Source organism: Carassius auratus, unplaced genomic scaffold (genome assembly GCF_003368295.1).
Source record: "Carassius auratus strain Wakin unplaced genomic scaffold, ASM336829v1 scaf_tig00008123, whole genome shotgun sequence".
NCBI classification, from domain to species: Eukaryota; Metazoa; Chordata; class Actinopteri; order Cypriniformes; family Cyprinidae; genus Carassius; species Carassius auratus.
Window position 1 is genome coordinate 126708 of NW_020523908.1, and position 13829 is coordinate 140536.

The window sequence follows — 13829 nt, forward strand, 5'->3', positions numbered from 1 at the left end:
TTTGGCCTCATCGCTGTTGCTAAGGAACTCATATTCGTGTAAAATAGCCTTGTTGACAAGTTTGGATGAGTAAGGGCAAAACACACAACATCAATTCTTTTGTAGCAGAAATAAACTGCTGCAGAAAATGCAAGGCGCTGTGCAAAATGTAATGTGTAACTGCAACACTCATTACAAATGTATCGGAGTAAAGAGAAGAGATAACTTTTTAAAAAATGTAGTTGAAGTAGAGAGGAAAAATTGCTAACATCTTTGACACTCAGTAAAACTCAAAAGTAGGCAAAAAGATACTCAAATACAGTAATTAATTACATTTACTCAAATACTTTACACCTCTGAAAATCTTAATAGTCCAATTTCAGTGTTTAATGCAAGCCAGTGATACTAAGTGTACTAAAACCATATTTTGTTACTCCAAATAAAAATAATTGTAACTAAAAAAAAAAAAAAAATATATATATATATATATATATATATATATATATATATATATATATATATATATATATATATATATATATATATTTATATATATATTTTTTTTTTTTTTTTTACTAGAGCAAGTGATGATTAGTTCATGTTAACATGTTAATCTCATGCATTTGACAGAACATCAACACATTTTGAATCTTCAGTATTAATTTAAAGTCAGTTTAAATTACACATTAAAAATTAATTTTGGATTATTATTAAATTAAAGGCAACGTGTCAGATTCACATTCATTGCATGACTGACATCTGCTGGTAGTGATTTGCACGTGCAGAAGAACTATGCGCGCGCGCACACACACACAAAGGGATGAACCCCGTTTTACTTCGAAGGCCCATTTCGAATATTTAAACGCCATTTCAGCAGTAAGTTATATATATATATATATATATATATATATATATATATATATATATATATATATATATATATATATATATAAAGTTATTTTGATTTGAATAGTCCTACAATATACACAATATAAACCAACAGATTACAGATATTGGTGTTTAGACCTGCAGCGCTCGCATACAATGAAGCACTAGATCCATTTCAACAAGCGGGTGACAGAGACAGACATTCAAACATGTAGCCTAAATTTGCTAAATAATTATATATATAAAATTGGATAGATTAACATAAATGTTAGTTCTTATAACTGCAACAATTAGAATACTGGAACATTACTCACTATGATACGAACAAAACAGTGATTAACAGGTATTTAGTGAATATTGTGTCTTATATTAGAGTAAATTTCAATAAGGGGTGAAAGAGACCTGTGTTGGTGAGATAATCATACTGTACACTCATTTGAACTTGAAATACCAAAAACAACAACAACCATCCAATTACTGGTCAAAATTTATAATTTATAAAAAAGCATTATACACAACTATTAGTGCAAATAGTTTTAAAGTGATACTATTACTGTTGGCAGAACAAGGTTAATAAAAATTAAAATAAAAATACTTTTAGGTTACAGCTGTGTCCCTCTTACTGTCAATATCACTAGATATGAAAACATTTTATTTAATAAAATCAGGTAATGTCAAAGTTTATAATAACTGTATGTAACACATTGAGTGACAGGCAATAAGAAATGTGTTTTTTCTTCTTTTTCTTTACATTAGGAGTGTATGACAATACATATTTGGATAATCATAAATTGCTTTGGAAATCATATTAATAAAAAAAATCTCTTGAATGATTGAATTATTATATCAAACAAAATATACTGAATCAGAGCTTACATATACTGCACTCACAGTACCATACATTATTTGATGTGAAGTTATGTGGAAACATACAAAACCAATAAAAATACAATTTATATGCTATATTATACAAAAGAGTGATAAGGAAATAGATTTATGTCTGTTAACGGTGTGAAACTGTGAAATAACAAATGATAAAATAAAATGGTAATAGACAAAAGTTTAGACTGAAGTCTTGTGAAATTAAGATCAGAAGAGAGCAAGAATTGACATCTTTGTGAGTTAAAGGGATAATATGAGTGTTTCTTTCACTCAACTTTGTCTCAGTTGTTTCTTACTGGAGGCTGTTTAATCTCACACAGAGACACAGAACTACTACCAGAATAAAAAAACCCAAATCCAGCATAGAGGGGTTCAGTGAATGTGGTGTTGAATGTGTGTAAGTGTGTAAGTGTGTGTGTGTCAGAGACGCTGTAGAAGGACAGAGTGCCAGCCGGCCAGTCCAGATACACTCCTACTCTCTTAGACTGATGTGAAGAGACAAATGTGTTACTGTCAATATTACTGTGATGGACAATGAATACTTCAGGAGTACAGTTCAGACTCCAGGACTTTTCATTGCGTATAAACCTAAAATAGCCATTTCCTTTCTTGCTGATTTCTTTATATATCATTGACATATAAACCCCCCGCCACTCCATTCAGCTTCCCAGTAACAGCGTCCAGTCAGACTCTCTCTACACAGAACCTGAAGACAGTCATCAAATCTCTCTGGATGATCAGGATACGGCTGCTTCTCTCTCACACATGTCACTTTTCTATTCCTCTCAGACAGAGCAAGAAGAGTGTTTGCTGTGTTTAAATCCAGTGTGAGATCACATGCATCTGAACACAAACAGAGAGATTGTAAAAGTCCACTTAATTCAGAACATTTAAAAATTATTTAATTAAAACCTAATGTTTCAAAAGGTTTCTGCCAGGGTTCAGTTTTAGTGGTACAGTAGGTGTAGGGTTGGGGTATAGCAAAATAGTATAGTTATATAACAATATGATAAAAAATTGTATATGCATGACCTACATTTCCGTAGTCCTTTTGTAATCCTGATCTCTCCTCCATGATCCACACTAAAAAAAAAAAAAAAAAAACATCAGTGCCCATTTGTGCGCTCATGGGTGTGCTAATCTAAAAAAGAGGTGTGTTCATGTTGGTGTGTTGCTATTTTGAGAAAATTAAAATAGACTTCCCCATAGACCAACTCAAACCTGTTCTAAAGTCTAAAATCAAAGGTGCAATTTTTTATTATTTAAAGAGCATGATAGTAGAAAATGCACCTCTGGCTGGGTCCACAACATGCATTCATTTTGCTTATTACACAAAGCGTAGCAGCACAGAAATATTTTTAAATATAAACAATAGAATATTAAAATTGTGTAGGCTACATGAATATACAAATTACTACATGTCATAATAAAGGATAGTCATCGCATGTATCAGAATTAGGCTACTTATTTGCTCGCAAAAGTGGATTCGGATGCCCCCTAAGTGCACATGCACTAAATTGTTAAAATAGGACCATTCAACTGCTTTCTTAAAAACAAAACACACAAATTCAATAAAAAATTCACTTTATCTCATGCTTTCGTCTGCAGAGATCCAGAATAAAAAACATTTAGGAGCCATTTATTTTAGATAAGCAGCCTAATACTCTAGATCCCCCTTCCTCAAATCTTACCCTGGAGGTCCAATGCACTGCAGAGTTTAGCTCCAACCCTGATTAAAGTCACCTGTCTGCAATTTTCGAATGATCCCAAAGACATTGATTGACACTGATTAGCATGCTCAGGTGTGTTTGATTAGGGTTAGCGCTAAACTCTGCAGGAAAGTGGATCTTAAGGTCCAGATTTGAGGATCCCTGCTCTAGATGGCAGTTCAGAAATGCTGTTGTTCATGCTCATATTTTTCTTATCTAGTGGTTGAGGATAAACATGGAGATACAATAAGCTTTTAATTTGACTCTTTGTAAATGCTAGAAGATATGTTTTGTCTCTCAAATGCTACTGTTATGGGTTACAAGCAGCTGTTGATCATCTTAAGTGTATATATGTGCTGCATGCAGGGATTGATTTATATATGAGTCATCGTTGACTTTAAAGCACACACAAGAAAGGATGATTGTCATTGCCAAACATACTTGAGTTTCTCCAGTCTGTAGTTTGGATCAGAAAGCAGCTTGACTAATGATTGTCCTGGGTGATTGTAGCTCAGATCCAGCTCTCTCAGGTGTGAGGGGTTTGAACTCAGAGCTGAAGCCAGAAAACAACAGCCTTCCTCTGTCACCATACAGCCAGATAATCTACAAAAACATAGACAAACACTCAACATCACATCATCTGGGACCAGAGATCATCTTAAAATTATTCACACAGTAACTCTGCTTTTAATCATATGATCCACAGATTCACTTTTTTTTTTCTCCACAGATCACTCATTACAGGTTCAGTTCAGCTGGAGTAACTCTGAATTTGGTGTTTTAATCAATGTCACAGTGTTGATGGAAATGAACTGCTCTCAGTAACTGATCTCAGAGGTTTGGATCATATTATGGTTTTTGAGTCACAGATAGTGTCATTGTCCCATCACCAAAATTAAACAAAGACATTAAATATTCAAAATTCTAAAACAATATGAGGGGGGAAAAATCAACTACAGTCTTTTATGCCCTTATTAGTAACAATTTCTGTTCATCTCCACTCTTCACAACTTTCGATATTTTCAGAGAAACTAAAATAAATAAATAAACAAAAGGTGTTATCAATAACAATTCAGAGCAAGTATTCAGACACATGGTCAGAGCAGAGCAGAGGTCGTATTAAATTTCATAACCACATGAGCCTTATACGTTTTTTTTTACCTTAGTATGTTGAGCTGACAGTGTGAATTCTTCAGCCAATAAGAGAGCAGCTTCACTCCTGAATCTTGTAGGTCATTATTACTCAGGTCCAGCTCTCTCAGTGAGTTTGATGATTGTAGAGATGAAGACAAACTTTCACAGCACTGAGCAGTGAGATTACAGCTTGACAGTCTAAACAAAGTACAATTATCCTAATGTATCTTTCCAAAACAAGCAATTCCTGATATTAACTGTTTATTTAATTAGTTCAGAGTGGCTGGCAGGACTGTCAAAACATGTGAAAATGGAATGTAAATTCTTTTTAACCTGACAGTAAAGCAGATGGTACAAGATGCTGAAAATGATGCAATGGCCAAGCAAATCAGTCTGCGTCACTTGTACACTGAAAAACAATTAAAAGGTCATGACATATCTATTTTTATCATCTTAAATATGATGATAAATGATAAACATGATTATTTCCAACTTCATTTTGCCATTCCATCATAAATGTGCAGTTTGGGGCTATGTCTTTTTTAGGAATGGTCAGTAAATGTACAAATGATTGGCTAAAGTCATTTAATTTCTCTCCTTGTCACCTCACTGCTCACTGCTACTGAGTGGATTTCAAAATTGAAAGGTAAAGTAGTCATTGCGTTGTTTGTGGAGGCAGCATGGTTTCAACAAAAGCTCTGCGTACCGTGAGGATAAAATTTAAGTTTTTTTTTTTTGTAGTAAAATCTTCTCCTATACAGTATGTCACAAGATCAAAGACAATTGATTCCTCATGTCATGACCCTTTATAATGTTTTGATCCAAGAGTGAAAAACCACTTAAATTTGGCACTATTCATAATATAAAGTGATAGTTTCCATATAGAACAATTGGATTAAACCACTGGCATTTTCCACTATCTTTTGGTCCTTTTTGGAGCTTGAAACTTTTGGACTCCACTGACTGTTAGCCTAATGTATGGCAATTTTTGGGTGAAAAATCACTGATGAAGACTGGTTCACTTTCAGAATAAAAATTTCCTACAAACCTCAGTATGTTGAGTTGACAGTGTGAACTCTTCAATCCATCAGACAGAACCTCCACACCTGAATCCCGCATGTTGTTGCGACTCAGGTCCAGCTCTCTCAGTGAGGAGCTTGATGATTGCAGAGATGCAGACAAACTTTCACAGCACTGATCAGATAGATTACAGTCAGCAAGTCTATAACACAGAATGAAATATGGTTGATAAAAGAAGACAATGAGTTAAACTAACCTTTTCTGCAACAATATATTGATCACACGACGAATATTATATTATTCACCAGAAGGTGAACTATGAATATTGAATGGAAAAAAGAAGCTAATTAGTCAAATGACATACAGGTTTCTGTGACTCTATTAGCACTGAGAGTGCTGCAGTCAAAACATGTATAACATAGCAGAAAAGTCCACTCCTCAGTACTTCGATATTTTAATTAGTTAAAAAAAGATGGTTTTAAGAAACTAAAAACATTCTTTATAACAACAAGCTGGAGCAAATAGAAAACCAAAGTCATGCTGGGGTGTGCTGAAATATTACAAACACCCAATAGACCAGGGCCAGGCAGAGGGCAACTTTAATTTCAAAATCAAGTGAACCTTTATCTGTTTTCCTACCTCAGTATGTTTAGTTGACAGTGTGAAGTCTTCAGTCCATTAGAGAGAAGCTTCACTCCTGAATCCTGCAAGTCATTGTGACTCAGATCCAGCTCTCTCAGTGATTTTGATGATTGTAGAGATGAAGACAAACTTTCACAGCACTGAGCAGTGAGATAACAGTCAGCAAGTCTGTAACACAGGATCACATACAGTATTGATCACATTATATTTAACTATAATGCATTACTATTATATTTGCTGCTTTCTTATTTAATTCATACATTTACTGCACTTTTGTATAGAATCAGTTGCTTTGTAATATAAAAGTTTCTGTGACTGTAGATTTCAGCAAACAGTGTCAAATAATGGACTATAACTGATCCTTAGGTTCATAATGACATCAGATCAATTTAAACTGATTGTAACTCACTTTTCATTACATTTCCTGATTAAGATTGGAAAAGTGAGTTATTTTTTTGTACATAACACAATAAAGTACTTTATGATTAAATTCTTGATCATTCATCTTAACAGTTTAACATTGTCTTTGTCTTTTGCTGAACAGACACTACTCTTGTGTTCTGGATTTCTTCAATTTTATTGATCAGGTTGTTGCCGGGTTTATTTTTTCATTCCTGCTTGATTACATGATTAATGTTATCTGTCTATCATTTTATGTTGAAGTAGTCATATGAGAAATCAGCTGTCTTGGTTTTTAATAAATAGAGACTGTACTACATAGTGTTAAAAGCATACTAACATACTCATACTTCAGGATTATAAAGGATCTATAAACAGCTGGATCATTGGTTTATGATGTAAGGATGAATACATTAGCACAAGCCACACCTATTCAGTGTACAAAAACATGTGTCCATCACAGAGGATGAGTAATAAGAAGAAAGTAGTACAGATACTGTTTACTGAACACTAAAAGAAGATTATATTACTTTTGCTGGTATGTAATAAATCAGATGTGTTAAAGTCCGAACATTGTGCTGTTCTAGACTATGCAGTCACATGTGTCTCTGCATAACGTAATGTTATAAAAACTCTGCACACTGCTAATGACTCTTCTTGTGAGTCTAACATATTGTCTGGTATGAGTCACTTAGCAATTCTGAACAAAATAAAAAAAGCTTTGCTCTCTTCAAGCAGATTTTGCTTTCCCTTTAAATTATGCATGCAAAAGACTGTCAAGATTTGATGGAGGGATTACAATTTTAATGTTTCTCAAAATAGACAGATTCAGTTGTATCTGCAGGTCACATAAATTAATACTCACAGAGCTTTTCTGCAGTTCACCACAGCTGGTATTAGTCTCTTGATACCACACTCTCCTGCCTTGTATTTCCTCGGATCAAATTCATCAACCATCTCCTCTGATATCTGAATAATGTAGGCGATTGTTGAGTAGTGAGATGGTAAGAGAACATTCTCTAAGTGATTCTCTGATTTCACAAACTCCTGAATCTCTCTGTACAGAGTCTGATCCTTCATTTCCAGGAGACAGAGAAACAGATTGATGCACCTCTCATATGTGAGCTGTTCCTGTTTCATATAATCAAAAACATCATCACTCCTGATTGTGTCTTTAATGTACTTTGTGATTCTCTTGATGGTCTCTGAGCTGTTCACTGTGTGTTTCAGTAGATTCTGTAAGAGTCTCTGATTGGACTCCAGTGAGACGCCCAGCAGGAACCGCAGGAAGAGATCAAAGTGTCCATTTTTACTCTGTAAGCATTTTTCAATCGCTGCTTTTAGTAGCTCACACAGACAGTTCTTCTGACTGTACACTTTACATTCTTCATTCAGAAAAATATTAAGTGATTCCTCATTCTCGACTACATGGCAGTAAAAAACAAAGAATGCAGCTAAAAACTCCTGAAAGCTCAGATGAATGAAGCAGTAGACTTTTCTCTGATGGATCACAGATTCCTCCTTAAAGATCTCAGTGCACATCCCAGAATACACTGAGGCGTCAGTGGCGTCTATGCCGCTCTCAATCAGGTCCTCCTCATAGAACATCACATTGCCCTTCATCAGCTGATTGAACGCCAGTTTGGCAAGTTTCACAATCAAGTCTCTGTTGGACTTCAGGAGTTTCTCTGGATCTCTCTCATCATACTTCTGATTCCTCATGTTGATCTGAGTCAGCAGGAAGTGGATGTACATTTCAGTCAGAGTTTGAGGGATTTCTGCACTCTCATCTTGTTTCAGGAGGTTCTGAAGCACAGTGGATGAGATCCAGCAGAAGACGGGGATGTGACACATGATGTGGAGGCTTCTTGATCTTCTAATGTGCGAGATGATTTTGCTGGCTTCATGCTCATCACTGATTCTCTTCCTGAAATATTCCTCCTTCTGAGACTCATTGAATCCCTGAATTTCTGTCACACGGTTGATGTATTTTGAGGGGATCTGATTGGCTGCTGCTGGTCTGGAGGTGATCCAGATGAGAGCAGAGGGAAGCAGGTCTCCTCTGATGAGGTTTGACATCAACACACCCACTGATGAAGACTCATTCACATCAAGAACTTTCTCCTCATCGGAAAATTTCAGTTTAATTCTGCTTTCATCCAGACCATCAAAGATGAACACAGCTTTACACTCCTCATAAATCTTTGAGTCCAGATTTTGAAGTTCAGGATGAAAGTCCAGCAGAAGTCTGTGAAGACTGTACTGGTGATTTTTAATCAAGTTCAGCTCTCGAAATGGAAGCACAAACATGAAATCTACATCCTGATTGGCTTTTTCCTCAGCCCAGTCCAGAATGAACTTCTGCACAGAGACAGTTTTTCCAATTCCAGCGATCCCTTTGGTAAGAACTGTCCTGATTTTGTCTTTCTCCTCACATTTTGGTTCATATAAGGGTTTAAAGATGTCATTACAGTAGATTGGAGTGTCTTGTTTTCTGGCTGTTTTCTCCATCTGTAAAACCTCATGTTCTTCATTCACCCTTTCACTCTCTCCCTCTATGATGTAGAGCTGTGTGTAGATCCTGTTCAGGAGGGTTTGATTCCCTTGTCGTATGATACCGTCAAATAAGCTCTCATACTTGTTCTTCATGCTGGTTTTGTGTTGGTGTTTAACTGCAAGGCTGTTTCTGTGTTATCCAGCCCCATGAGGGTCAGACAATAGGAGACAAAGTGATCCAGGTAGAACATCACTGATCTGATCACAGAATATCTTTCTACTCTACAGAAATAAAAAAAGAGAACATATTTAAACAGAGAAAATAATTTAAATATTGCAGCACAACAAACTTTGTGCTCACATTCACACAGGCGTGCCACTTCTGGGCAGGCAGCATCACAACAACTGTCTAGAATGAAGAGCTATCAAATTCAACAAAATAAATAAATTAACATTTGAATTTAAACTGAAGCATTTATATTTAAAGTTAAGATGTGTAGCAAGTACTGATTTCACTTAACATACTGTTTACAAAAATATGAAAAGAAAAACTCTTACGATTTTAACAATGCACTAACCATGTTATATATATATATATATATATATATATATATATATATATATATATATATATATATATATATATATATATATATATAAGTCTACATTGTTTCTTAAATGGGGACAGGGCCTACTTCATGATATTTTAAGGGCTCCACAAGATGGCTTAAACGTGTAAAATAAAACAAAACAAGCTTTAAAATAAGCCAATACAGGTAAAAATAAAGTGTCATCATATTTCTTATTTTATTACCTTTAAGAATCATTGTTTTAAATTATGAATCATGGTTACTAAAGTCTTGTAAAACTTGGATATATGAGAAAAGTCTAAAGAAAATTATGGAAATATCTAAAAAAAAAAATCATGAACATTTTTGTAATCAATATACATTTTCCTAGTTATGTCCCATACTAAAATATTGTATAAGGTAAAATATAATTTTTTCTTGAAATCACTTGAAAATCAAGTTCATTAACTCACTCAAACATATTCTATATCCATATGAAATTATATAGTAATATCACAACTTGCATCAACACAAAATGTCAAAAATGTACAAGTAAATTTAAACTAAGCTACAGACCAATCACAATGTTAGTTCTGTTGTGAATGTGCTCTTCCCAAAACAATTCAAAACACTATATTACAATTATGCATGTAATGTAATATAATTAATTACAGGTTCTAAGTGTGTGAATGTTTTTTACAAGTAGAAAAAAGGTCATTCTGACACCATGACTGATAATATTTTCCTACCCGCTGTAGCTATATAATGAATTGCAGATGTCTCAGGGAGAGATAGAGCCTGTCCTCCAACAAAAAATGGCCATATAGATCGTTTGTGCAAGCACCTTATTACGACCTATATTCATGTTTTAAAGTTAAGCGGCCTCTAGTGGGCATAAAAATAATGACAGTATCGCGTTGCGTCTGTCGTCATGAAATGACGTATTACGTCATTACCAATCAAAACGCACGTTTATTTAAATGCAACGTGTGGACTTTTTACACCGATCTCACAGTAATTCGTACATATTTTACTAGGTGGCTTATTCGTTCGAATGACCACACCACACCCCACCCTTAATCATGCTTAATTATGATTTATTGAGCATATACATTTTACATGCACGTCCGTTCTCTGGGTTCAAACCCATGATAGTATGATTACATATCAAGGTATAACGCAATAATCTACCAACTGAGTTAAACGAACCGCAAATCAGAGTGCAAATAAAAGAGTACAAAACATTAATATGAAAAATACCTTTTGCTGATAGGGGCGCAATTGTAGTATACGCTCTGATGGGTCGTATTTCAGGGATTTGGACAAATGACCTATACGAGCGTATTGGTTGGAGGACAGGTTGGAGCGATAATATGGATGAACATAATTAATACATAATGCATACACAGGACATATTCCCACTGGTTAGCATTCTTGTTTATCATGTTTGTACTCACTCAGGGTCAGAGGTCACTGCTCCATCACTGAGATGAGGGGGTTTTCTCATCGATCTGTCACTCTTTATAGACACACAGCTGGGTTCTGGAGATTCTGCTTTATGTGTGTGAAGATCCTCCTCCTCCTCTCTCTTTTCACAGAGACTCATTTTATAGTCAGAGCTGTGGAAAACCAAGAAGGAATAGAAGAGGAATAATCAAAAAGAGAAAGACTTAAAAATAATCTTTATTTTCTGATTCCTGATGAATTCTTATCAAATAACATAGTCCTTTCCTGTGTGGTGACAGAATTTTAACCACTACTTAATAAAGCCATATTACATAAAATGATCCAACAATGTTCAGGACTTTCTTAGTTGAGACAGAAGACTCATCTGTACAGGCAGGAATACACTGAATATAATCGTTGCTATGTCTGTGTCTTTTGGTGCAGTGTGAAGTTCCTTTAACAGTACACCACTTCTCCTACATTCAGTTGGCGAAAACAATTGCCAACCAATAGGTATGTAATAATGAACCACTGACACTGGTGAAACAGCAATTAACACTAAATAAAAATAAACATTTTATGATTCCACTTTTTTAAAGATAGTATAAGACACCCTGGCATGGCATTCCTCAGCTTTCTGAAAATATTTTGATAAAATCTAATTGGTAACACTTTAGTATAGGGTCCAATTCACACTGATAACTAGCTGCTTATTAGCATGTCTATTATTTACATATTGGCTGTTTATTAGTGCTTATAAAGTACATATAATGCATGACATCCATAATCCTACCCAATTCCCTAAACTTAACAACTACCTTATAAACTATAAGTGAGCATGAAATAAGGAGTTAATTGAGGCAAAAGTTATAGTTAATTGTTAGTTAATAATGTGAATTGGACCCTAAAATAAAGTGTGACCATCTAATTAAACATTTCAAAACAGTAGTTATAACATGTTTGTACTCACAAATTATCAATAAAGCTGCTGCCATTCTGACTTGGACATTACATTTGTTTATAGGAATATACAGTATAAATAAACTATCAAATTTAGACGTCCTTGAACATGAAACTGGATCTACCGGGATAAATTATAACAGAATAGTTCGGTTTCTGTTATATTTCTGTATTGCTACAAAATACAGTGTCACTGTAAGCACTGAAATTCTAGTAGTTCTTAAAAATACATATCACCAAGCAAATATGGATTTAAAAGTGCATGAATATGAATCAAAAAATATTTTCTTTCAAACCTACCTCTCTCCCAACAGCAATTAACTGAACATCAGACTCAAACTTATTAAAACCATTGTGTTAGTCTCTAGACAGCAGCATTTCATCTGATTCACAAACACATTTCTTACATGATGTTCCACTTTCTTGTTCACAAAATGGACTTTAAACAGTTTCATCCTTTTATAAGCAGTTTAGTTAAAATGTAACCATAAGAAACACAGGAGTGTCAAGCCACTGTTGGGCCATTTATTACACACTCAAGACTAAGCAATTATTAAATATTTAAGTAAAGAAATAATCATGAGCTAACAAATTATTACTAATTTGTTCAAACTTTCAGATGCTCATCAGATATATATATATATCAAAATGAATGTAGAGTACCATAAAATAAACAATACATACTTCACTTTCACACTACTTTATTGTACTTTCACCTGTTTTATTGTCCATTATCATGAAATGTGTAAGAACATGAAAGCACCGACAGTCTTTTTTGATCATGTCAGCAAATATCTAATGAATGAATTTGTATTTGGACATAATTTATTAGGTACAATCAAATTTTTGGACTAATGGATCAATACAGACAAATATTAAAGAGAGAACTACTGTATTGTGATCAGTGGTTATATTAGTACATTATGATTTTTTTTTTAATTTGTGTATTGTGTTATATACTTTGTATTGATAAAATGATTAAATTAACAGATAATGGTGCTCAGTACTACAGTTCATGAACTATAATCAAGCAATGGATACATTTAAATTGTGTGGATATTGAAAGGTGTCAGTTGCATTTCAATAAGGGGTGACAGAATGTACTGCACTGGATTCCCTCATTTGAGCTTAAAAAATACCAACCTGTATCTAATTAATACCACCTATTATATTTTAAAACCACAACACTGCTAGATGCTTGATTTTCAAATATTCATAATAAGTATTTGAGTTTTTTGTTTGTATCTAACACTGTTGATCCATATTCACTGATAAACATGAGATCAAAAGAAAAATATTATGACAGCCACCATATCTACAAAACAAGATGAAATATGGTTCAATATAGAAAAGACGGTATAGGTAAAAATATTGTATTTTATGTTCTGCACATGGTATTTATCATATTTTGATTAATTTTATGTTCTTTATCATGAGGTGAACAATGCATTTTGACTGAATATCAGTTGTAATACAGTAGAGTCAAAATCCTGCTTACCACCAAGTGTATCTCCACCGCAAGGTTTTGGCGGTAAATACAAACCAATCAGATGCAAAACTATTTCATGAAATCAACAACAGGTGACACAAAGGACTACAATCAGGTATCTCATTTATCAAGAGAAAAAGTTTTCTTTTAAATTCTAAAAAAAGTTAAATAGATAAAACCTTATTTATTCAAATATACTGTAACAGAAGAAAAGGC

General features: G+C 34.1%; 1 pseudogene; it reads right to left on the reverse strand.

Moving 5' to 3' along the window:
• Positions 1-1671: 1671 nt before the first annotated feature.
• LOC113071776 (NACHT, LRR and PYD domains-containing protein 3-like) lies at positions 1672-12513 on the reverse strand (annotated as a pseudogene).
• Positions 12514-13829: the final 1316 nt, after the last annotated feature.